This window comes from Moschus berezovskii, chromosome 15 (assembly GCF_049115385.1).
Source record: "Moschus berezovskii isolate FMDL1 chromosome 15, NW_MosBer_1.0, whole genome shotgun sequence".
Lineage (NCBI taxonomy): Eukaryota > Metazoa > Chordata > Mammalia > Artiodactyla > Moschidae > Moschus > Moschus berezovskii.
The window spans coordinates 77817553-77843038 of record NC_142474.1 but is presented as its reverse complement, the minus strand read 5'-3'; the positions used below and the strand labels follow the sequence as shown (position 1 = coordinate 77843038).

Here is a 25486-nt window from a genome sequence, read left to right as displayed (position 1 = left end):
GTAAAATGGAGTCCTAGATATGTCTGAGAATCCTCCAGCTCTGCAAACTCTGTGATTATGATAGTAAGGGAGGGGCCACCAGCCTGCTTTGCTTTGGGGGCTATGGAGGGTTTATGGCGCCCTCATTTTTAAGAGCAGGAGACGCCCCCTTTTCTCCTTGTCCTTTCCTTCCCTCCTGATCACCTCCCTGTCACTCTAGGAACATAAACTTCGAGGACGAAGCCCCGGGTGTGTGAGCGGCGGCCCAGCCCAGCCCCCGCACCGCCATCCCCGTCTCTGGCTTTAACCCCAGCGTCACAGAGGGAGCCGTCTGGGCTTCGGCAGGCACTGAAGCTCAAAGCCCTTCCGTCTGCGCCCCTCTCTCCCGCCCTCTCTCTCTCCTCCCCCTCCCTTCCCCTTCCTGCCACTGCTGTTTACTGATCCCCCAAGTCGTGATGAGTGCCAGGCGCGGTGCCAAGCGCGAGGCCCCGACTTCATCAGGGGGCGGACGAAAGCGCTGCCCCGGCGGAGTCTCCCGGGGCGGGCGTGGACAGAAACAAACAGTGGCGGTGCCGCGCCCCGAGGGCGCCCGCGGAAGGGAGCGCGGGCTGCTCGCGAAGCCCCCGGGAGCACGCCGGACCCCGGGAAGGCCGGCCCGCGCCTCCCGCCGCCGCAGAAGGCAGCGCGCGGGGGAGGCCGGGCTGCAGCCCCGCGGGGACCGCGGTGAGTCAGGAGCCCGCCTCCCCGCCCGCGCGCGGGCGGATCCCCGCGCTCAACTCGGCGCCGCCCGCGCTGCGCCTCCGCCTGCCCCCCGCGCCTGGCTCCCCGCTCCCGCCCGCTGCGGGCACCAGCCCAGGGTCGCGGCGGCAGGAGGGAGGCCGAGGGGACTGGTGCTTGCGCGGCTGGAGCGGGGCGGGGTTGCAGTGCTCCTTGGCATCGGGAACGTTGCCGGGGAAAGCGGGGAAACAGAACCCGTGAAATGACTCAGGGTTCTTGGAGTGGCAGCGACGCGGTGGTGCAGAGGGCTGGTTCCAGAAGGAACGATGGGATGCCAGAGGCCTGGTGGTTCTCTAAGTCTCAGAGAGGGACCCTGCCCCAAGCCGAGTTGGAATTTTTGTAGGAGAGTAGAAATGCACTTAAAATGTATATCCCTAAAAATATCTAACTGCGTATTTGAGGGAATTCGTAGCAAGCAGGTGACCTAGAAAGAGAAGTAAGATCCTGAAGCCTTGCGTCTCCACAGAATAATCCCTCTGCTGGGCCAAAGGCAAGTGCCTTAACCCCAGATGACTTTTGGAAAGAAAGCCTGGAAGCAGGTTGGAAATGCGGTCATTTCTGTTTGTAACCACCCACAGGGGCAACTCCAAAACGCCATCTTGAGCTCCAGGGGTGCAGGGAGGTCACCAGGTCCCCCAGGAGCTAGTTGGAATCTGTCCTTCCTCCACAGGCTAAAGGCAGAGGACTGGCACTGCCCCGGGCCTCTGGGATGAAAGAGCCGCGCAACTTAGATGTGCTTCCACCAAGATGGGCAGTGACTTGTTCAGTAAAGCCTGTGACTTAGGATCTCAGCTCACAGAGGGCCAGTGGAAGCCCTCTCTGTGCCTCTTATCTGTACCAGTTTGCTTCCAGGGAGCAGAAAGCTATTTTTCCTCCATATAGTGGCCAAAGTCCTGCTCCTGCAACGTAAGTCAGATTGTACAGTCACAGACCCCTCCTGTGACTTCCCGTCTCAAGTCATTACCAAGCCTAAAGACCCTCTGAGATCCGGCTCCTGTTACATTCGCTTCCTTCCCGTGTCCCCGCTTTCCCCTTGCTCCCTTTGCTCAGGCCACATCGGGCTCCTCCCTGGTCCTTGAACACAGCAGGCACACTCCCAGTAGGGTCGTCCTGCATGCTGTCAACTGAAAGACTGAGCACATTGTATGTTTACTTATCTGCTTATCAAGCATCTCTCCTAAAAAGCGAGTCCCCTGGGGACGACACCTTTGTCTGAGGGCTGTTCTACTTCCGATGCCTGGAATACTGTAGGTATTCAAATAAAGATTCGTGGAAGGTCAGGATCCACCGAAAAATTTGTTGAATGTCGCAGTCAGTGAAGCAGCTAGAAGATGAGCCCTGGTCACTTTCCTGACCTGGAACTTTTCTGGTATCTCAGACTCAGGCTGGTTATTTGGAAATGATCTCAAATGAAAGCAGACTGGACAATGACTGCTGAATAAGCTGGACATCTTCTCAAGATGGAATTTTTAGGGTCCTTAAAAAAACCCAAGTGCCCCGTTACTCTGGAATGTAACTATTAATTTAAGTAGAAGGTTCCAGTAGATGTTGAGTGATTTGTGATGCTGTGCCAACTTTTGGTCTTTCCTGACATTTCTTATTTAACCACCTTTGAAGGCTTGGCTGGAAGCTAAGCTTTAAGGAGTATAGGGCCTTTACTGAATCTCTTCCTACCCATTTAGTCTGGAGTTATTTTTGAAAGAGAGAGTCCTGCTGACTGAAACCAGAATCATAAGATCTGTATCAAATCATTAGAATATAGCTAATGGTCTTGAGAGTCCCTTTGGACTGCAAGGAGATCCAACCAGTCCATTCTAAAGGAGATCAATCCTGGGTGTTCATTGGAAGGACTGATGCTAAAGCTGAAACTCCAATACTTTGGCCACCTCATGCGATGAGTTGACTCACTGGAAAAGACTCTGATGCTGGGAAGGATTGGGGGTGGGAGGAGAAGGGGACGACAGAGAATGAGATGGCTGGATGGCATCACCGACTCAATGGACATGAGTTTGAATGAACTCCGGGAGTTGGTGATGGACAGGAAGGCCTGGTGTGCTGTGATTCATGGGGTTGCAAAGAGTCGGACACGACTGAGCGACTGAACTGAACTGAACTGAATGGTCATTTGGGCAAAGATGGGCATTCTAAGTGGTTCAGTCTTCTTGTGGCCATTTTTTTTTTGGTGTCATACCACCTAGTTCTTTTCTTAGCAATTGTTTTTTTTTTCTTTTAAATTGGAATATTATCAAGGATATCCAAGAATATCAGCAGTGCTAGTACTTTTTAAAATAGCGTGATGCAAAGACGTCCCAGAGTTGGAGACAGGAAAACTGGGCTTGCATCTTGATTGCTCTGTATCCCAGCTGCGTGACCCTCTTTGTACCTTCAAGTCCTCATTTGAACAGGTAGGGTTGTACTATCCACCTGAGAGCTCTGTGGTGAAGGTCAGATGAGTTACTATAGAATAAAGTGCCTTATAGGTGGTATAACACTGGGTACTTCAGTGCTCAGCATGATACTGTTAGAAAGAACATTAAAAATAAAATTGAGGATAAAAGTCCATCTTTCTGCAGCTGAAGTCATGGTGGCAGCTATGTACAAAATACAGAGCACTAGAGCACATTAAGAAAGGAGTTGAGAGCAAAAATGAAAAATCTTCAAGTATCAAGGTCACTGTGCCCGGATGGGGATGGGGATGTGATCATTGTAGAGTTGTAGAAGTGTGGAGGTGTGTAACAGATGAATCATGGGGCTGGACCAATGAGAGTTGGAGGGACCAGACAGTGGATACTATTTGCTCAAACTGACATGAAACTGAGAATGGAAAGATGGAAGGATGGGTGTGGCAGGGTCTAGTTCCTGTCTTCCTCACATCATAAATTTAGCAAATGTTAAGTGCTGACTAGGTGTTAGACATGGTCTTTCCATCATCTCCAGGAAACTGTCCCCAGATACCTGATGAATAATTACATCCTTCTTGTAGTGTGCTGCTGTTGGTATACCCTGCCCCTCCTCTGCTTCTTACCCCATAGAAGTAGGGAATTTTAAACTCCTGAATACCAAGAAAAGCATGCAGTTTTCTATAGCTGGAAGCCTGATGCAGGTTTCTAGGGAGTCAGAAGAATTGGGTTTTCTGGGGCTTTGATGATGCATCCAACAAAACCAAAATGACTGATTCAAACCAAGTGAAATATTTAAACTTACTCTTTTGTTATCAATTTATGAAACACTTATTCTATGTTTTCCATGTGTTGCCTCCTCTGTATTGGGTTTTCCTAGTGGCTCAGATGGTAAAGAATCTGCCCAAAATGCAGAAGACCCAGGTTTGATCCCTGGGTCGGGAAGATCCCCTGAAGAAGGGAATGGCAACCCACACCAGTATTCTTGCCTGGAGAATTCCATGGACAGAAGCCTGACAAGCTACAGTCCACGGGGTTGCAAAGAGTTAGACACGACTGAACGATTAACGCACCCACCTCCGTATTATCTGTTTTAGTCAATAAGCCACTAGTGGATAGGCAATTTGACTTCCTAGCACAGCAAGCACCAAGTACAAAGCACATAGAAAATATTATCTAATGACAATGTGTTTTCTCTAACATACTAACCATAAAATAGGCTTCAAATGACCAAAGTTTTTCATCACTCATTGAATATTTATCTGGTACCCATGGGGTTCTCCTTTGTGGGCATAACTTCACTTACTTTATTTTTATTTGGGTCCTTAACATTAGGTTGACCAAAATGTTCATTTGGGTTTTTCTGTAAGATGGGAAAACCCAAATGAACTTTTTAGCTAACTCAATAATTGCTTCTCATAAATAATCCTATGATGATACAGATCCTGATATTGAAGCTTCTGATAATCTAGGACTTAAGAAGAGATGGTGATTCACTGGCTGGAAAGAAACAGAGTAATGATAACAAATGGTAAACCCATTTGCATTGAATTGAAGGTAGGAAGATGAAAGGAAGGTAGTGTAACAGTCAGCTATTGCTATATGACAAATCAGCCCCAAACTCAATCATTCCAAATCTTTTTCTTTTCCCCATACTGTGCATCACTGGTTGGATGGAGGCTGGATAATCTAGGTTGCGTTCCTATGGGCTTGGGTCAGTGAGCTACTTTGGGTAGATTGTAAGAGCACCAGAGGTCAAACTCAACTAAGGAAGTTCAGTATGAGTCTTCATTGCATCGCATTTGCTCATTTCATTGGGTGAAGCAACTTACATTGCTGAACCCCTCATCAATAAGGGGGAAGGAATTCTGTCTTTAGTGGGAGGAAGTGCAAAAGGTCCTGCATACAGTGAGAAGTGAAGCAGGAAGGATTGTTAAGGCATAAATTAGAATCTAGTTTCTGTATATGGAATGTTTCCAGGATATGGGAATGTCATTGTATTCCACCCCCTGATATTCTAGCTCATTAAAATCAGTTAATACATGGATTAGGCTGTTCTAGCAGCAGTTGGAATTCTTCTCCAGTGAAAGCCCTTTGGGCTGTTGATTCATCGGCAACTGCCAAATCAGATGCAACCCTAGACATGGAATCAAAGGGTCTTCAGTTCAAGTTCCAGTGGCACCACTTCTCTGTGCATCTCTGAGCAGCCTCTCCAGGTGCCATTTTCTCATCTATAAAATAAGAGTAATCATTCTCTACTTGTTTCATAGGGTTGTTATAAATGTCAAAAGTAAATGAGATCATAAGTATGAAAGTGTTCTGTAAACTGGAAATAACTGCACAGCAAGGAGATATTATTGATGATCAAAGTGCCCAAAGCTTTCTGATGGGGCCTGTTTGTACTGGAGATTTTTAGAAGCCCATTCTCTCATTCAATTCCATGGATTCAGCAACTTGCATTGTTACAGTGCTGCTTAGGTCTTGCTCCTGGTGAAGCCAAAATGCGGCATAAGTGGTCTAGGTGAGGTGGGGTAGTCAGGGTGGGACTGTCAGGAAAGGAGCATGGAATGAAGTGGCGAAGCCAGGGAGAAATCCAGCCCACATCTTGTGTTTCCGAACAGCAGCACGGCCATCACTGTCCTCTTAGGGTCTCACAGTATGGAATTCTGAAGCCAGTGTCCTTCCTTGTGATTGTTACTTAATTTCTTCCTGGTTATTTTTCAGTGGTTTTTAATGGAGGTTGGAGCATGCCGTGGGAGGCAGTGCCAACTAATACAGAGTAATGCGCAGCTTTGAACAGTATCTTGTGGTTTCCTTTGCTTGGATTTCACTTCAGTTATAAAATCCTTGATTTTTATGAATCCACCTAAAAATACATACTTGTTTAACAGCCTTCGCCATCTCCATTCTGCATATTCATATCTGGGGTGCCATCTGTTCCATCTCTTGGAGCGAGCTGGTTCCTAGGTGTGCCATCCAGCCTCATCCGGGAGGTGGCCTGGGGAGTCCATATGGCCTCTGGCATTTTCCTGGTCACACCAGTACCTGGACTCAGGCCCAGGAAGAGGTTTGAGGCTAGGAATGAGCATCGTACCAAACACACCTAGGTTGGATCTTCGGTGTAATCTGACTTTTCATGATGTATCTGGAGAGAGAAGGGAAGGCCATGGGGTATTTCTAGTGATCTCCCGTGACAAAATTCATTACTTAGAGGGTTTCTCCTTAGTGCAGTTATTTAGGCAAGACCCCTAAATGGAATGGTGTAATCTCAGATTTTCTAAGAAGAAACACCCCACCCACACCACATCCAAGATAAGGTACAGGGTTGAAATGTGAGCTTGTTGCTGCTGCTGCTAAGTCTCTTCATGTCCGACTCTGTGCGACCCCACAGACAGCAACCCACCAGACTTTTCTATCCCTGGGATTCTCCAGGCAAGAACACTGGAGTGGGTTGCCATTTCCTTCTCCAAATGTGGACTTAAGATAAAACAAATATGTGCATGAAACTTAATGAACTTGGTATGGGGAGGAGAGGCAGTGGATGGTGTCAAGATCCCTTAGTCCCAGCCTCAGCTTTGTCCCTGACCAGCTATGAAATCTTGAATTAAGATTTTCACAGACCTGTGCCTCAGTTTCCTCCTCTGTGGCAGGGGTGAATTGGACCAGATGTCCTTCAAGTCCTGCCAGCTTTGTCATCTGAGACTTTCATGCCTTCTCTGTGCTCACTGATAAAATGAGGAAGTGGAACTATTTTACCTCCCCTATCTCATGACTGTACTTTATAGTAGGAGGGAAACGGGATTGCGCAGGGCTCAGTACAAGCCCTGGGGGCCATCTGTGTTCTTTGGCAAGAATCTAGGATTAGAAGATGGAAAGGAACACAGAAGGAGTGGACCTTTTCCCATTGGCGTGAGAGTGAGTGTTTTGGTTTAAATGCCCCAAATAAAAGTAAGACAAAGGAGTCTGCATTTTAACATTTTTCATGTAAATAATAGACATCAACCCATTAGTGACAGTAGTCAGAGGGTATTATTTCAAAGTGCATTTTTCACCCAACAGGTACCATTTGAAGTGCAAATGCATGTTTCTGGCAAAGCCCCCGTGCCTGGTGATGTTTTCCTTAGCATGGGGCGTTTAGAAACTGGGAGAGAGACTATGCAGAAAAGGGAGTGTGTCCAGAGAGTAAACATGTCTGTGTTGCTCATTTTTCAGGACCACAAAATTAATAACCTCAGTGGCTTGATTCTCCCTGTGGATGCATCTAGACACCTCACTGCCACTGCAGGTGCCTGGGGATTAATGAGCATCCTCCACAACTTGGCTTGTTTTTGCTTTTACCTCTCTCTCTTTCCTAAAATCTTCCATCTAGCACATCACCCTGTTTGGCCAGCAATGACAAGAAACAATGCATTGGCTTACTGGGCTTTGAATTCATAGCTGCTTTCTAGACTGCATCAGTGTCAAATGGTCTGTGTAGACATCAGTCTCTTTGAGGATTGAGAGAGGAAAATTGTGATAAGCTGGATCATTTGTGGGGTGCATGTTAACAGTTCTCGGTAGATGTCGCCTTTATAAATTCTTGTGGGCCAGTGTAGCTTTAGTTTGCTGCTCTGTTAAATGCTGCTCACAGGGACCCAAGTGGGAGTAGTTGAGTTGGAGGGTGATGCCAACAAGCCCATAAACAGGAGGCGGGGCAGGGACAAGGAGGCAGGATCAGATTAGGTTCATCCCACTGAGGGACTCTGAGGGCCCATGTCGAGAATTCGTCTCAGAGGTAGTTATCCAAAGGGAGCCAGGAGGCTGGGGTATTTATCCATGAATCCCTGTCAGTTATTGTCTGAGTTCAGTTCAGTTCAGTCGCTCAGTCGTGTCTGACTCTTTGCGACAAGGGCTGCTCCAAATGTATGTAAATTACTCAACAGGGGCTTCCCTGGTGGTTCAGTGATAAGCATCTGCCTGCATTGGCAGGAGACCTGGGTTGGATCCCTGGGTCAGGAAGATCCCCTGGAGAAGGAAATGGCAACCCACTCCACTATTCTTGCTTGAAAAACCCCATGGACAGAGGAGCCTGGTTGGCTACAGTGCATGGGATAGCAAGAGTTGGACATAACCTAGTGACTAAACCACCATTGGCCTGACTAGTTCTAAGGTGGAAGCACTAGAATACACCCTCGGGAGTAGAAATTCATGTGCATCAGTCATGTCTGACTGGGCGGATTCTTTACCACGGAGCCACCTGGGGAGCCCAGGAATTCAGGTAGGAGAGCATTATTATGTTAAGAGCTAAAGGAATATGGGCAGGGCTATACCTGTACTTGCTGCAAACAGGCCCATCAAGGAGACCTCATACAACAAACAGATATATGTGGATGAAAGTAGCAGACTTCCTCACTCAAACTTAAATGATAAAGGAGGCAAATGATTCAGAACTGAAATGTCCAAAAATTGGAATGAAGCTTAAACCAGGCTCCTCAATGATTTTGCCAGGCATGGGGTCATTTTCTCCTCTATTTCTTTGTGGCACTTTCTCTGTGTTGGCCTAATTCTCAGTAGTTGCTACGCTCATGGTTGCAAAATTGTTAACAGTAGCTATATTTTCTGTCTTTAACATCCAGCCAAGAAGAGAAAGTCTGTTTTCTAAAGAGCTTAAATAAGTTCTATAATTAAGTCTTTTGGGCTATGACTGCCCTGATTGGGGTCATAGTCCCACCTTTAAAACAACCATTGGAGCCAGGGGACTTAAGTCTATCAAAATTCCTCTCTGAGTTTTTGGAAGGAGGGGGAATGGTGACTCTAACTCAGAACACATGACTGAGAAGTTTAGTCTGTTGAGACAAGAATAGGAGGTGATTATTATTGAGGTCTTTAAATCTAATAGTACAGGTGGTTGATAAACAAAGGAGTTAAATTCAGTGATATTATCTTTCAGCCCCTTGATGTCAGAATCCAGCTGAATGTCCAAGGAGGAGAGAAAAAGATCAACAGAGGTGTACTGAAGGAGGGAGGCCAGGAAGGAAAAGTGATGGTGCAAAGCCTGGGTACCAGTCTCCACTCCAGGGAGCTGAATTCAGACTGTATCTCTGACAACACTAATGCTGGGTAATATTTATTTAGCTGAGCCTAATAAGCAGTGTAAAGCGTCTCATCTCTCAAATTGGCACAGCAAGGGGCCACAGCAGCCAGGCTGCTGATAATTAACAGTGAAATGCCTGGTGTTCTCGCTCCTGCAGCATCCGAAGAGATGCCTGGGAGTGCTAGGCAAATTTATTTTCTTCTTGCTGGCTGGGGTAAGGAGGGAGTTTGCTGCAGAAAATTACTGAAAAGGCAGCCAGCCAAGTGCAGAACAAAACGGCTGTTGTGAAAAGGCAGGCTGGGCTGAGAAGGGCAACCCATCCCTTACCTGTGAAGGTTCCATACTCACACACTTTGCATTTTCAGTACCCTTAGCCGTAGAATGATATAGGCAAAGGGTAGATATATTGTTTTTAATTCACAAGTGCTGCAGTTGAAACAGCAGCTGAAGAATCAAAGAATTTTAGAATTCAAATGAACCTTGTACTCTGTGCAGTTCAACTGTGTGTGTTTACTAATGAAGAAATAGAAGCCTAGCACAGATGTGTGGCTTGTGACTTCACAGCTGAGTCGACACGAGAACTCAGTCCCCATGTCTGCCACTGCAGTGTTGATACTAACACTGTCTATGATCTAAATTCTTAGCATTCAACCTGTACATGGATCTTCTTTCCTTTTTACAGCTGAATCATTCGGTGAAATTCATATAGCAAGTCAGTAGAAGATAGATGACTTCAACACTTAAAAAAATTTTTTTAATAATTGTAGGATAATTGTTTTACAATGCTGTGTTAGTTTCTGCTGTACAATATGAATCAGATATATATATATATATGTATGCATAGCTGATTCAAATATATATATATGTGTGTATATATATATCCCCTACCTCCTGAGCCTCCTTCCCACCCCCAGCTTCAATCATTTTTTTAAAAAAAATTTATTTTATTGAAGTAAAGTTGATTTACAATGTTGTGTTAATTTCTGCTGTACAGCAAAGTGATTCTGTTATATACATATATATTCTTTTAAATATTTTCTATTATGGCTTATCATAGGATATTGAATATAGTTCCCTGTGCTATACAGTAGAATCTTGTTGTTTATTTACTCTGTATATAATAGTTTGCATCTGATAATCCCAAACTCCCAAGTCATTCCTCCCCCAACCTCTCTCCCCCTTGGCAACAGCAAGTTTGTTCTTTGTCTGTGTGGATGATTCCAATACTAATCAGTACTGTTCACGAATAAGTTTGGAAGCCCTCTCTAATTAACTAATAATAGTGATGGTGGGGATGATGTTGTTTAGTCACTAAACTGTATCCAACTCTTTGTGACCCCTTGGACTGCAGCCCACTAGGCTTCCCTGTCCTTCACTATCTCCTGGCGTTTGCTCAGACTCATGTCCATTGATTCAAGGATGCCATCCTCTGGTGCCCCTTTTTCCTTCTGCCCTTAATCTTTCTAGCATCAGCGTCTTTTCCAATGAGTTGGTTCTTTGTGTCAGGTGGCCAAAGTGTTGGAGCTTCAGCTTCAGCATCGGTCCTTCCAATGACTATTCAGGATTGATTTCCTGTAGGATTGACTGGTTTGATCTCCTTGCAGTCCAAGGGACTCTCAAGAGTCTTCTCTATCACCATGATTTGAAAGCATCAGTTCTTTGGTGCTCAGCCTTCTTTATGGTCCAACTCTCATATCCATAGATGACTACTGGAAAAAACATAGCTTTGGCTCTGTAGAACTTGGTTGGCAAAGTGATGTCTCTACTTTTCAATATGCTGTCTAGATTTGTCATAGCTTTTCTTCCAAGGTGCAAATGTCTTTTAATTTTGTGTCTGCAGTCACCATCCATAGTGATTTTGGAGCCAAGAAAATAAAATTTGCGACTGTTTCCAACTCCTCCCCTTCTATTTTCCATGAAGTGTTAGGACCAGATGCCATGATTTTAGTTTTTTGAATATTGAGTTTTAAGCTAGCTTTTTAACTCTCTCTTTTCACCCTCATCAAGAGGCTCTTTAGTTCCTCTGCCATTAGAGTGGTATCATCTGTGTATCTGAGGTTGTTGATATTTCTCCTGGCAATCTTGATTCCAGCATGTGGTTCATCCATCTGGCATTTCTCATGATGTACTCTGCATAGAAGTTAAATAAGCAGGATGACAAAATACAGCCTTGATGTACTCCTTTCCCAATTTTGTTGTTCCATGTCCAGTCCTAACGGTTGCTTCTTCACCCGAATATAGTATTTCTCAGGAGGCAGATAAGGTGGTCTGGTATTCCCATCTCTTTAAGAATTTTCCACAGTTTGTTGTGATCTGCACAGTCAAAGGCTTTAGCACAGTCAATGAAGCATAAGTAAATGTTTTTCTGGAATTCCCTTGCTTTTTCTGTGATCCAGTGGATGTTGGCAATTTGATCTCTGGTTCCTCTGCCTTTTCTGAATTCATTTTTCTAAATGCTAGCCTGTGAAATGAGCACAATTATATGATAGTTTGAATACTCTTTGGCATTGCCCTTCTTTGGGATTGGAATGAAAATTGACCATTTCCAGATGGGGATGAGAGATAATAATTATTCAGCTCTCAAAATATACCAGGAATTGTGCTAAATAATTTATGCACATTATTATTTTGAATTTTAATTCTCATAATAAATTTTTGATGTGCTATTCCCCCATTATATGGTGAAGGAAATTGAGGTTTACAGAATTTATGATGCATGCTGCTGCTGCTGCTAAGTCACTTCAGTCATGTCCGACTCTGTGCAACCCCATAGATGGAAGCCCACCAGGCTCCCCCATCCCTGGGATTCTCCAGGCAAGAACACTGGAGTGGGTTGCCATTTCCTTCTCCAATGCATGAAAGTGAAAAGTGAAAGTGAAGGCGCTCAGTCGTATAAGAACTCATAATTGTAAACAGTGGAGCCAGGATCTGATCTTACCTGGTCTCATTCAAAACCCTGTACCTATAACCACGACTAACCTTTTGCTTCTCAGGCCCTGCCAGTATTTCAGTGACTTCTATTGTGTTTTGTTTTGCTTCTCCAAGGAGAAATTCTGTATTCGGAGAGATCTTGTATCTTTTCTTTTACCCTTAAAAAATTGCAAATTAATTGTACTTTGTAGATTTGCGGTTAATGATTTTGGAGATTTGATGCTTTTTTTTTTTAAAGATCACATGTGAAGTACTGCATTTACATATTTAAAGACAGTTTTCCTAAATGTCAAGTTCAAAATATAGATGTAGCAGGATGTGAAAAGGAAATGACTTTCTTGTATTGCTGACTCTCCTAGCTCTCAAACTGCAGGTTGCATCCTGGACTTAGAGCACGGTGGGGACATCAGACCCCACCTGAGGCATCCCTGCCAAATAGCCTTTCTTTGTGCTTGAGTCCCCACCCCTGATCGGCATGACTTCCAATTCTCCTTCCTCCAGTTTCTCCAGATGGCAGACATTTTTCAGCCTCCTGGCTCCTGCAAGTTCTTCCTACTGACTTGGAGCCAATTGCTATCATCTAGCTTCCTCCTCTTCAGAGGACTGTTCATAGCTTCTACAAGGACGGGGCCATCTGACTCCTCTGCCTTTGGCTCCTCTTGCCAGTGTCCTCATCTGACCTCGATTTTCCTCCAGTGGATCCCCATGGAGAGATGACCGTCGGTTTGACGTGCATGGTTTTCCTGTTGGCCCCCACCTCATTTTAATTCTTTCCTCAACTTCATCATCAAAATCCCGTTCTTCTCCCCTTTGTGGCTGTTTCTACCCCACTATAATAGCATTATTATGACAGGCAGATGGGTTAACTCTGTTTTAAACTTAGAGCAGTTTTGTTAATTACATCAGCAGAGAGCTGATTCAAGGATGACCAAAGAACTGACCATTGATGTCTAGGGGTATGGAAGGAACTGCTCAGCATGGAGGAGAAGCCCACTGACCACAAAAAACTGATAATTGAGGCAGACACTAGAACCACGTAGAACATACCCAATAAAGTGTGTACCTTTCTCCTTTTCTTTTTATTTTTTTCTATCTTAGCTTGTTAGACCTAAATTTGCCCCTGTTTCTAACTTCAAGCAATTACTGTCTTAAGCTTTTCTTACATTGTCAGTAAAAATTGCCCTTCTTCTGTCTTCTAGAAACATGCAATCTACCTGAATGTTTATGATATGAGCATTTCCCAAAAGTGTGAAGACTCAGTTAATGGGGGGCTTATACTACTTACGAAAATCACCTTTAAAAAGCAAATATTTCTTCTGTTGGATTTTTTTCTTTATCTTCAGTGAATACTTCTTACTTTCCCTTTATATCAGTGTTTATATTTTAATTTATTACTATTATTTCTCTTATGTTGAGAGACTTGATGAAAACTATGTTTTTTCTCTCCAGTAAAATGCTCACATCTCTCTCTCTCACACACACATTTTGGTCTGTATCCCAAAGCATTCACTGCTGCCCATACCCACAGAAGTCCATTCCTCCGACTACTTTCAGGCGAAGAGTTCCATAAGATAAGTGAGGTCATTTTATTTTCCAGATCCTTGTCACCTCCAGACAACAGAATGAAGCCCAAAGTCTTCCATGACTATGCTCAAATGACTCTTCCTGTCCATTTATCCTCTGTCCCAGCAACATGTGCATTCTTATCTCTTCGTGACTTTCAGGCTGTGCGCTTAACCTGGAATACTCTTCTCTCCTTCTCTATCTTGTAGCATCAGATGCATCTTCCCCAGTCACACTAAGAGCAACTTCTGTGAATCCTTCTATCACGTGACTGACATAGATGACAGACACAACCAGGCTTCATCCTCCCTTTCTCTACCTTACGATTCCATGAAGATTTGATCTCTTTGATAGTATTTAGAAGCATGTAAATCTTAAAATTAAACAGAACCTTAAAAATCATTTTTGTAAAGCTTTATTTTAATTTGTATCAAAATATTTATCAATAATAATAGCAATTTAAAATAGTTAATGTGCAATCTTTACCTGTTGGGCGCTGATCCAGCCATTGGGGCATAGCATGGAACTTTATACTGAGAACAGGAAGACTATAAATTAGTTTTGAAAAACAAATGCTTAAAAACATTGAGTATTGGAAGTTCATTACTTTGAGAATTGATTTAGAGAATGACTCGAACATTAATTTTTTAAGTTGGGAGGTCAAGAGAAGCATCTTTGACATTTGAGTTGAAACCTGAATGTTAAGAAGGACCTGATCCAGGTAAAGGTGTGGGGAAGAGAATATCTGGTAGAAGATACAGCAAGTGCAAAGGCCCTGAATTGGCAGCTTGCTAAAACAAAGACAGAAAGCCAGTGGTGGAGGTGTTTTTAGTTGAGAGGAGTAAGGAATTTAGAATTTATTCTAAGTGACACAGAGCCTTCTGAGTCTGCAAGCTCCTTGAGAGCAGACATATGTGACTCCAGCACAGTGCTTGGCAAAAGAAATAAATGCTGCAAAGAAAAGGTTTTATAACAAAGTCATTTTGAGAATGTTAAGATGCTCCTTATTGTAAACTATTAGGAGAAAGTTGTTTTCTGGGCTATGCTATGTCATATGCTATGCTATGCTATCCATGGTCACATTTGGCTAAGAGAAAATTCAGCTGTTAAGTAACAACCCTTGGATTTCAATTTTCTCCAAGGACCACTGTGGGAACTTTTATGAGCTCATAAAATCCAGCTTGCCCTGCAAGTTCCCATTCATTCCACTTTCTTAGATTCTATCTTATCGCTGAAATGGTTTGAAGCCTCAGGAATTTTACAAGCTTCTATCTGCTGTTGGCTTTTTGCCTCTAGCATTCAATTTTCACACGAACTTTTATGAATTCAAGAATGGTACTAGACTGGCTTCTTCTGATAGGATTTTTCCCCTTTCAACACATTTTCAAACATTGCTTATTTAGAAGGTAGTATAAAACATATATGATCAGTTTAAAGAATAATTATAAAGTAAATATTTGTGTAACCATTACCTAGGTTATAAAATGGAATGTTGCATTTAAGAAAGTGAAATTTTAGGACCCAAGCCAGCTTTAGAATCAAAATCAGCTGGTTTGCACCCCTTCTGTAGATGTAAATTCTAAGGCTTAGAATTGTCCAGTGGTTTCAGACAGGCCATGTAGCAGTTAGTGATGATGCTAATGGAGAACCATCAACGCCAAACTAGCAGGTGCCACTGAGATCCGGGGCTCAGTTTCTCAGACCAGGTTGTCTGGGTTTGGATGAACATTTCAATTAGAGTTGGGAGGGTGAGGAGATGATCTCAGGGAGGGATAATTATTTCCCCTTCTGGAAGCTTTCTATGAGGGTATCACTTATGGTCTCCTTTCAAGGTGCTTGTTAACTATGTGTGACTGAGTTTTTATCATGGAGTTCTTTACATCTCTTTTATTCTTTTTCATCACTAATTTGGTTCATGTTTACAGTCAATATTTTCAATCATAAGATTTTTAGTGAGTAGAGTACATCAAGGTTGTATATTGTCACCCTGCTTATTTAACTTCTATGCAGAGTACATCATGAAGAACGCTGGGCTGGAAGAAGCACAAGATGGAATCAAGATTGCCAGGAGATATCAATATCCTCAGATATGCAGATGACACCACCCTTATGGCAGAAAGTGAAGAGGAACTCAAAAGCCTCTTGATGAAAGTGACAGAGGAGAATGAAAAGGTTGGCTTGAAGCTCAACATTCAGAAAACAAAGATCATGGCATCTGGTCCCATCACTTCATGGGAAATAGATGGGGAAACAGTGGAAACAGTGTCAGACTTTATTTTTTTGGGCTGCAAAATCACAGCAGATGCTGATTGCAGCCATGAAATTAAAAGACGCTTCCTCCTTGGAAGGAAAGTTATGACCAACCTTGATAGCAAATTAAAAAGAAGAGACATTACTTTGCCAACCAAGGTCTGTCTAGTCAAGGCTATGGTTTTTCCCGTGGTCATGTATGGATGTGAGAGTTGGACTGTGAAGAAAGCTGATCGCCGAAGAATTGATGCTTTTGAACTGTGGTGCTGGAGAAGACTCTTGAGAGTGCCTTGGACTGCAAGGAGATCCAACCAGTCCATTCCAAAAGCGATCAATCCTGGGTGTTCATTGGAAGGACTGATGCTAAAGCTGAAACTCCAATACTTTGGCCACCTCATGTGACGAGTTGACTCACTGGAAAAGACTCTGATGCTGGGAGGGATTGGCAGCGGGAGGAGAAGGGGACGACAGAGAATGAGATGGCTGGATGGCATCACCGACTCGATGGACATGAGTTTGAGTGAACTCCGGGAGTTGGTGATTGACAGGGAGGCCTGGCATGCTGTGATTCATGGGATCGCAAAGAGTCAGACACAACTGAGCAACTGAACTGAATTGAAGTGGAATCAGAAGTGGTTTGGAGTTTTGCCTCAGTGACTTTTTATTCCAAAGACAGTTTTAGTTGGAGGAACAGAGTGTTGTTGCATCTTTTCTATTTTGCTATTTCTTTGTTGTATTCTTTATATATAAAAAAATAGATAATAGTAAGTAAAGCACCTTCCTGAAATCTGTGAGCATTTCTTACAATCTGTTAAGTTTGAGGAGGGGTCAATGGGGACCTCTGATTTATAGTTAGTTGGTCAGAAATATAGTGACAACCTCAGACCTTCAATTGGCCTCTGAAGTGGACAGCAGTCTTATAGGACTGAGCCCTTAACCTATGGGGTCTGTGCTAATTCCAGATAGTTAGTGTCATAATTGAGTTAAATTGTAGGATACTTAGTCAATGTTCACAAAGAATTGGGGAACTACTTGGTGTGAAAACACACACACACACTCTCAAACTCACATTTGGTAGCAGAAGTGAAAAGTAGAAGAAACTAGTGTTATTGTTTTTTTTTTTTTTTAATGAGTCTAAAGACATTTACACTTAAACATCTAAAAAATACCCTGTGAAGAAAAAAAATCATCTGTAGGAGGAAAGAAGCCTATAACCACTTCCTTCCAAGTCTGTCATCTTTGAATATTTTCACCGTAGTCAAATCAAATTAAAATTTCCATAAAGTGTAGTGTTGGTGAGGGAAAAAGTTACACAGAGGCAGCATGTCAGTTTAGGGTTCTGGTTATAATGATGGTGGAAAAGGAGCTGGTGTACAGAATGGGACAATGTGAAAGACTGTTTCAAAGCAGCTTTTCTCTTGGTGAAATAGTGTGATTTACTGTTTTATCTTTCCATGCTTCATTTGTTTTCTCCCTCAAGCTATCTTCCAGTTCACAAATTCTTCCTTCTGCTCTGTCTATTCTGCTGTTATAATCATCCATTAACTTTTTTCTTTGTCTATTTGTATCTTTAGGTTCTAGACTTTCATTTTGTTCTTTAAAGAATCTTTAAAAGTTCTATGTCAAATTTGTCAATCTTAATTTTTATCTGTTTCAATGTAGCAAACAGTTGTATAACTCTGTTTCTTATATTTACATATAAGGAGATGGTTTTCTTTATGTTGTCTGATATTTTTGATGTTTCTATTTAATGACTTTTATTTTTATCTGATTTTATTTTATGTAAGACATTATCTTTGGAAAAATATCTGTGGGATTTTTTTCAATGTGTGATGCTGTTATCTTCCTCTAGAGAGGAGTTTCATTTCTTTCTTTCATGTGCCTGGAACACTAGCAGTTTGAGGCCACCTTAGTCCAATTTAGGAATTTAGATCATCTGGGCACCCCAGATGACTCAAAGCTAAATTATATATGAGAGCTTGGTGACTTTGGTTTCAAGTTTTATCTTCCTGATACAGTGAGACTGGCAAAAATCCCTATATACAGTTTCTCAGAGGCATCTTCCATATCAGCAAAAAGTGACACCAAATAATGGTTGACCTCTCTAGCTTTCCCTGGATGTTGACTTGTTAATTCTTTACTACCTTATTTACTCTTTCATGCCTTCAGGCTGACTTTTATTATTAATTTTTAAAATATATATTTCCAGTTTTTTCTAGTTGTCCTCAGTGATAAGACTAATTCAAATTATGTAGTGTTTTATTACTAGAGAAGGAGTCTTGAAATTGTGTGATTTATAAACTAGTCACCTGTGTATAAACTTCAGGGGCTGGTTACACACTGACTAGAGAGCAATATCTGAACTGCCACCTTTTTCAGATGTTGCCCTGTTACTTCCTCTGGGAATTACTTCGTTTCACTCTGACAGCTGTTTCCTTGCTGAGCTGTGCTCACGACGCAGAACTCCCTCAGCATTTCATACCCTGAGCTAGAAGACAAAAAATGTGTCTACGCATGCTCAGCCTTCTCTTTCCGTTACTGACTGATTGATTGATGACTGTATTTTGGTGAATGGCCAGGAGGGAATAAGTGAACTTTTAGAAAATACATGACTTGAAATCCTGAAAACCAAATCATTTTCTCTTGAAAAATTCAGGATATGTGATATCTTCAGAATCAAATATGTTCTTTTTTGTAAGGTTTAAAGATTCAAAATTTTTTCAACACATGCTTCAGATGGGTTTAAAAGTTGGCATATTACTTTGTGGGTACTTGCAAAAGAGGCTTTCATAATTTTCTTGGCTTAAAATTCCTTAAACACATGAAGAAGGGTTATTTTTTAAGTAAAATTTTATTGAAATATAAAATAAATACAGGAACATGCACAGACTATATGGCTGAATGGATTTTGTTAAAGTGAACACATCCATGTAGCCAGGACTTTAAAACCAGAACTAGGTCATTGACAGCACCCCAGATGGCTCTTTCATGTCCCCCGCTAATCTCTAATTCCTCAAGGGGAACCACTCTCCTGACCTCACATTATGGATTAGTTCTGCTTATTTTCGAATTTTATATGTAGAATCATTCAGGACATACTCTTGTGACTATTTGTTTGGTGTTTTTATTCTCTCTGTTAGAGTCATCTAGTGCATGAAAATACCGTGATTTATTTACCCAGGCTACTGTCAATGGACATGAGGATTCTACCATTTTACAAACAGTGGTGTGACAAAAATACTTATGCATTTTTAAAAGTTATGTATTTATTTATTTGGCTGCATTGGGTCTTAGCTGTGGCACTGATGTCTTTCATCACAGCGCACAGCTCTTCGTTGTGGTGTGCAGGCGTCTTTAGTTGTGGCACATGGGCTTCCTAGGTGCAGTGCTCAGGCTTAGTTGCCCCATGGAATGTGGGATTGAACTTGTGTTCCCTACATTGGAAGGCAGATTCTTAGCTACTGGACCACCAGGGAAGTCCCTCTTGTGCATTCTTATTATCTTTTAGTAAACATAGATATCAAGAAGATTCTCAGTGCTTCATCTCCTAAGTTTTATCATGAAGATCCAGAGTCTTGTTCTTGATCTCCTAATTTGGACCAAATATAGATGAAGATTCTGAAATGATTTCTATGAACTGCTTTCTGTGTAGGTTGGGAGCACATTGTCCAACTGACTGTGGCCCTTTAGCTGAACCATATCACTATAATCTAGTGGTTGAGCTGGATGAATTTGATAGAATGGTGGAAAGACATCATTGGTAAAGTACCTCAGTCAGTCAGTTCAGTTGCTCAGTCGTGTCTGACTCTTTGTGACCCCATGGACCGCAGCACACCAGACTTCCCTGTCCTTCACTATCTCCCAGAGTTTGCTCAAACTCATGTCCATTGAGTTGGTGATGCCATCCAACCATCTCATCCTCTGTCGTCCCCTTCTTCTCCTGCCTTTGATCTTTCCCAGCATCAGGGTCTTTTCCAGTGAGTCAGTTCTTCACATCAGGTGGCCAAAGTATTGGAGCTTCAGCTTCAACATCAGTCCTTCCAATGAATATTCACGATTGATCTCCTTTAGAATGGACTGGTTGGATCTCCTTGCAGTCCAAGGGACTCTCAAGAGTCTTCTCCAATGCCACAGCTCAAAAGGGTCAATTCTTTGGTGCTCAGACTTCTTTATAGAAAGCATCTCAGTTTGGTTTAAATCCTGGGTCTGTGCCCTGACTTCTGAACCTTGTTTTGTGTTTCCATCTGACAGTCTAAATTTATTGCCCATTATAGATTATCTTAGAAGTTAATTCTGGCACATCCCAATTGAATCTTTTAAAAATGTGAGAAAAGACTGTTTTTAAAAAATAAAATATGGTCCCTTATGAATGAATATTATTACAATTCTACTAGCTAATGAGATTCTGTGAGAGTTCAAAAAGAAAGGATGTCTGTTCACAGAATCTCCAAACTGCTTAAAAATTGGACAGAAAAACTGTCCATACATTAGAACAAAAGATGCTCAGAACAAAATACTATAGCCAGCAAGAGTTATTGTCATATATGCCTCGAAGCTAAACAGATGGCTAATATGTGAATTAGAGTAGAATTACTCATTCATTCCACAGAAACCAATCGAGCCTCTATTATTTGCTACTCTCTATGCTAATATAATTTACATTAAATTATATTAAATTAAATGTTAATTATATAACATAGTGCCTTCATAACATGATCTACTATAATTCCAAAAATTGACAAGAACTTGAGAGAAAATAAATCAACATAAGTAGAAGAGTGGGAGTAGGATGATATTTCAGATGAGGGAGGGAAAGGGAAGTCAGGAAATCACTTTGAATGAGTGACTCATGCAGAGGCCCAAGTGGAGCAAGGGAACAAGAACTGCCCAGATCTGGAGGAAAAGTATTCTAGGAACAGAGACTTATAAGACCAACCCCTGAGATGGCACTGAGATCGGCAGATTCAAGGATGAGTTACAGTGACATTACCCCTGAAGTATAGTGAGCAAAGGGGAGAAGAGAAGGTCAAAGGAGAGAGGCAAAGGAAGGCAGGGGCCATAGGAGTTTGAATTTTACCCCCAGGGTAAGAGCATTCCACTGAATCATAAGTGGGGATGGCAAAATATGGCTGCTGCCTAGGGAATGGATTATAGGTATTAGGAATGGAAGCAAGGCAGTCTCCTCTGAGAAGCTCATTTGGTTCCCTGGGTTTGGGAGATGGGAGAGATACATGTGGTAAAGGCTACTACAGAGCAGATCAGGAGATTGTTCCCAAGGAAAAAAGAGCTAAATGCCAGAGTTTCAGTCTGAGAAGGCATCAGATGAATCCCTTTTTACCCCTTTATTTTATAGATGAGAAAAATTAAGGCTTGGTGAACCTAAGTAACTTTCTGAAAGAGAAGATGTGATCGCCATGTTGAAAACATGAGGACATTTGGAGAAAGGTAACTTCTGCCACTAAGTAAAACCATTTATGCAATAAAGTGAAATTATTGGTAAAAGTTACAAGTATTTTGAAATTAAGTGCTCAGTTCTCCCCTTTCCCCCCTCCCCTGACAACCTCTTTTGGTAAAACAAAATAGCCAGCTTACTATCTTGAGATGACTTTATGAAAGCAAAATTGACTTCGGACTTTTTGATGGCAATGTCCAAGACCTCAGTTTTCTTAAAGCTGACACAATGCTGGGCATATGACAGGTGCTTAATAAATAATTGCTGGTGGAACTGGGAATCAGAATTCTGAAATGTGGTTTAAAAATAGAGAGAGAGAAAAAAAGCCCATTGGCTCCATACTTAGCCCTGTGCTAACACTGAGAAAGAACAATTAAAGTATGCATATTTTGGATTATAAGTAGCAGAAACTCAGCTCAAACTGATTTGGTGGTGGTTTAGCCGCTAAATCATGTCCAACTCTTGTGACCCCCGAACTGTAGCCTGCCAGGCTCCTCTGTCCGTGGGATTCTCCAGGTAAGAATACTGGAGTGGGTTGCCATTTCCTTCTTCAGGGGATCTTCCCGACCCAGGAGTCAAACCTGGGTCCCCTGCATGGCAGGCAGATTCTTTACTGACTGAGCTATGAGGGAAGCCCATCAAACTGATTTAAGCATTAAAAACCATCCATTGGCTCATGTAATTAAGTCTAGGGAAGTATACTGGTTTCAGGTACATCTGGATCTAGGGCTCACAAGGCCTTTAAAGAATTCTGTCTTTGTTTTTCTCTCTGTCCATTTATTTGTTCATCTTTCCTTCATGCTGGCTTCATTTTCAGGCTGACTTTCTTCACATGGAGAGCCACAGTTTTAAACTTATGTCTTCCAGTTTATTAACACCGACAGAAAGATTTTTCTTTTCCAAGATGGTTCTATCAAAAGTCTTCAGGGGCCATGCCAGTCGGCCCACAGGAAGAGTGCAGAATGACTAACGGAAGTTGGCATAATGGATGGCGGCAGGAAAAACAGCAAAGACCTGCGGTCAAAGCGGAAGATGCAAAGGGGCCTCTGCTTGTGCGATCCCTCTGAAACCTGAGATTGCCTCAACTCGAGAGCAAGACTTGCCAGCTTAGTATCCAGAAGGCTCCTCTGCTTACAGTACTAACGGTGCAGGTGTTAGTAGATGCTTTCAGAAACTCTACTTATCCCTTGGTTTCCTGAGGCAGCTAGATTTTTCCAAGGCCCCGCTGAGAAATTGAACAAGCTTCTCCTTGGGTGTGCAAGTGTTTACAGGACCGGCAGCCACGGTCATGCTTCTGTCTTCCTCACAGATGCCCAGTCATTGGTATGAGTCCCAAATGCCCAGAGTTTATCTACAGCTTCTCAAAAATATTCTTCATGTTTATAAAAGGGACAATGACCCTGGTGTCTGCTTTCCTCAGAAATTCAAGAGCTAGGGCAATGGAATAGCAAACCAAATGGGTTGGTGACTTCAGGCAAGTGTGTCGGTTTTACTCTGTCATGAAGGTAACCGAAGAAACAAACTCTGCTTCCCTATATTCCACTAAAAGTGTCCCCCCAAATCCTACCATCCAGTTGAAATATGAGTCAATTAGGAGCTATAAAACAATTAAATTGAAAAAACATTTTATGAGAGAAATTGAATAGATTGAGATCACAGAGCATGCATTAATGAATGCTTGCCTCAACATGCGCGCCTTTATTTTGCCTCCCGGATTGTAACATTTATGAAATCTGCTTATTTCTCCTTTATGTATAAATTCTAAGAATGTGTTTTTCTAGCCATGGCTGCACAAGACAGTATTAATCATCTTCACAACTTTTTTTATATGTGCTACATCATCAGGGCTCCGTGAAGGCAGGAAGAACCATTCTAGGTATTTCAAGCAGAAGGGGGTTTAATTTAGGGTGCTTACAAAATGGTGGAAGGAATGAAAGTCAGAGGCCCCAGCAGAATTTTGGTTTCAGTGTCCAAGTCAAAAACTACTTATCATGTTTTTTATGCTTGATGCCTCCATAACTACCTCACTCCCAGGAGACTGTGGACTAGAGAGTGGAACCCTGAGTCTGACTGCTGCTCTCAAATCTCTCAACTGCCAAAAACTCACTGCCTTCACTGCAGCAAGACTGCCTCCACTCTATTTCTACATTACAAACCTCAGGCAACTGCATCTAATTGGCACAATGTAATTCATATCCAGAACCCTGATCACAAGGGTGTCTGCAAAGTGTAATTTTAAGACTTCCAACCTCTTGGAAGGAAAAGAGGAGGTTAAGAGAGCTAATCCAAGAATATGCCATTTGTACTCACTTTACAAATTAAAATGATTCTAAAAAGAGACCTTATATTTACACTGTAAATGAAAATCCAGGATCATTTACCATTAAAAGAAGTTATTTGTCACAGTAAATGCAAGGAGTTTTTTTGCCTTAAGTTTCCCAAAGATATCTTTCCTCCCTGAGAAAACAGAATAATTATAAAATGCTCTTCTCCCAGGCTTTCTCCAAACCACACTATTCCCCCACTCTATGCCATCTACCCATTTCATGTGAGCCAAAAGAGAATATTTGGAATTAAATTACAGCTCATGTCTCAATTAAAGCAGATGTCTGTGTGAACCATATTTAAGCTTTTTCATCCTGTGGGGGTTTGGAGAGGACCGCACAGAACCTCTCAGCCTCACCAGCACATGATGATGCACTTTGGGAAATGCTTTATTGTGTTTTAGGCACTTTGAAGGTACTTTGATCTCCTTTGTCTTAAGTTCTAGGATAGAACCGACATTTTAAAGAACTCAGGACTTCTTTGGTGGTCCAGTGGTTAAGACTTTGCTCCCTGATGCAGGGGATGGAGGTTCAATCCCTGCTTGGGAAGCTAAGATCCCACATGCCTCATGGTTGAAAAACAAAGGAAAGCATAAAATGGAAACAATATTGTAACAAATTCAATAAAGATTTTTAAAATGGTCAACATAAAAAAATCTAAAAGGAAAAATCTAACCTGGAATTACAAATTGAAGAAGGAAGAAAATCAGGAAAGAGAACTTAAGGGAATTTCTGGAGTGAAGCAAAGAAGTTGCCTTTGTCTGGGGGATGGGGATAGGGAACCTGAGGTGACTCTTGCAGGTTGAGCTCTGGACAAGAGTTGTCCATTTAACCCAACTTCTTTCCTGGTGCTTTGGATCTATTTTCCCTGTTAGCAGCTCCCCAAACCTGTCTCTGCCATGAGGACCAGTGTTTTCTGCTTTCCTTCCCACATTTAACTGCGATCTTACCTGCCATCCCCAATTCGGCCCCATTTGCCTTCAGTGCAGTCACCACTGCCAGCTTTGTTCTGCTGTCTGCCTTTCAAAGAGCTCCATGACTGTCTTTTTTCACACCAGAGTCCACAGCATCTAGGTCGCTATTTGTTACAAACACTCAGTTCGCATTGGTTGAACGAGTAACACATGGGTCAGTGAACAGTCAGTCTGCTGGGCTCAAGCCAGGCCAGCCCAGAAAGAAGCTCTGACCCTACTCAGCCTCGCTTTGTACCCTCTGTGTTTTGTACAATGCCAGATGGACTAAAACTGTTTACAACGGAATGCACTTCCAACTCCAGACCACCTGAAGCACACGCAAGCTTTCATGTTGTAAACTCAGTGTTGAGGCAATGCTAGAAATTTTTTTTTTTTGTCTTAGAAGAAGACAAAGAACTACCTTTTTTTCATTCTCTGAGCCCCTGTTTCCTCACCTGGAAAATGGGGAGGAATTTTTGGTGTGTGATTCACTAGTTGTAACATGGATCATATGAAATGATCCATTTATCCATGTATTTCATTGTTTAAGGAGTAGTTTTATGAATGCCTACAATGGACAAGGCCTTCAAATGGCATCTTCTCAACCTGGCTGCAGTATTTCAGTTCTCCTTCTTCAACATTCCTACACTTCCTTCTCTGCTCTGTTTTTCTCAAAAGTCTTTATATATTTAAAAATTTATATTATTTGTTATAATTATCTATTAAGTTTTTTATTATATATCTCCAATTACTAGATTTCAAGCTTCAAGAGAGGGATAATTTGG

At 42.3% G+C, this 25486-nt stretch overlaps 1 long non-coding RNA gene across 1 annotated transcript; it reads left to right on the top strand.

Annotated features, from left to right (window-relative positions):
* The first annotated feature begins 558 nt into the window (after positions 1-558).
* On the top strand, positions 559-25429 carry LOC148775490 (uncharacterized). Its single transcript, XR_016039246.1, has 3 exons — positions 559-702; positions 21326-21417; positions 22242-25429. It is a non-coding gene; the product is annotated as an uncharacterized LOC148775490 (long non-coding RNA).
* Positions 25430-25486: the final 57 nt, after the last annotated feature.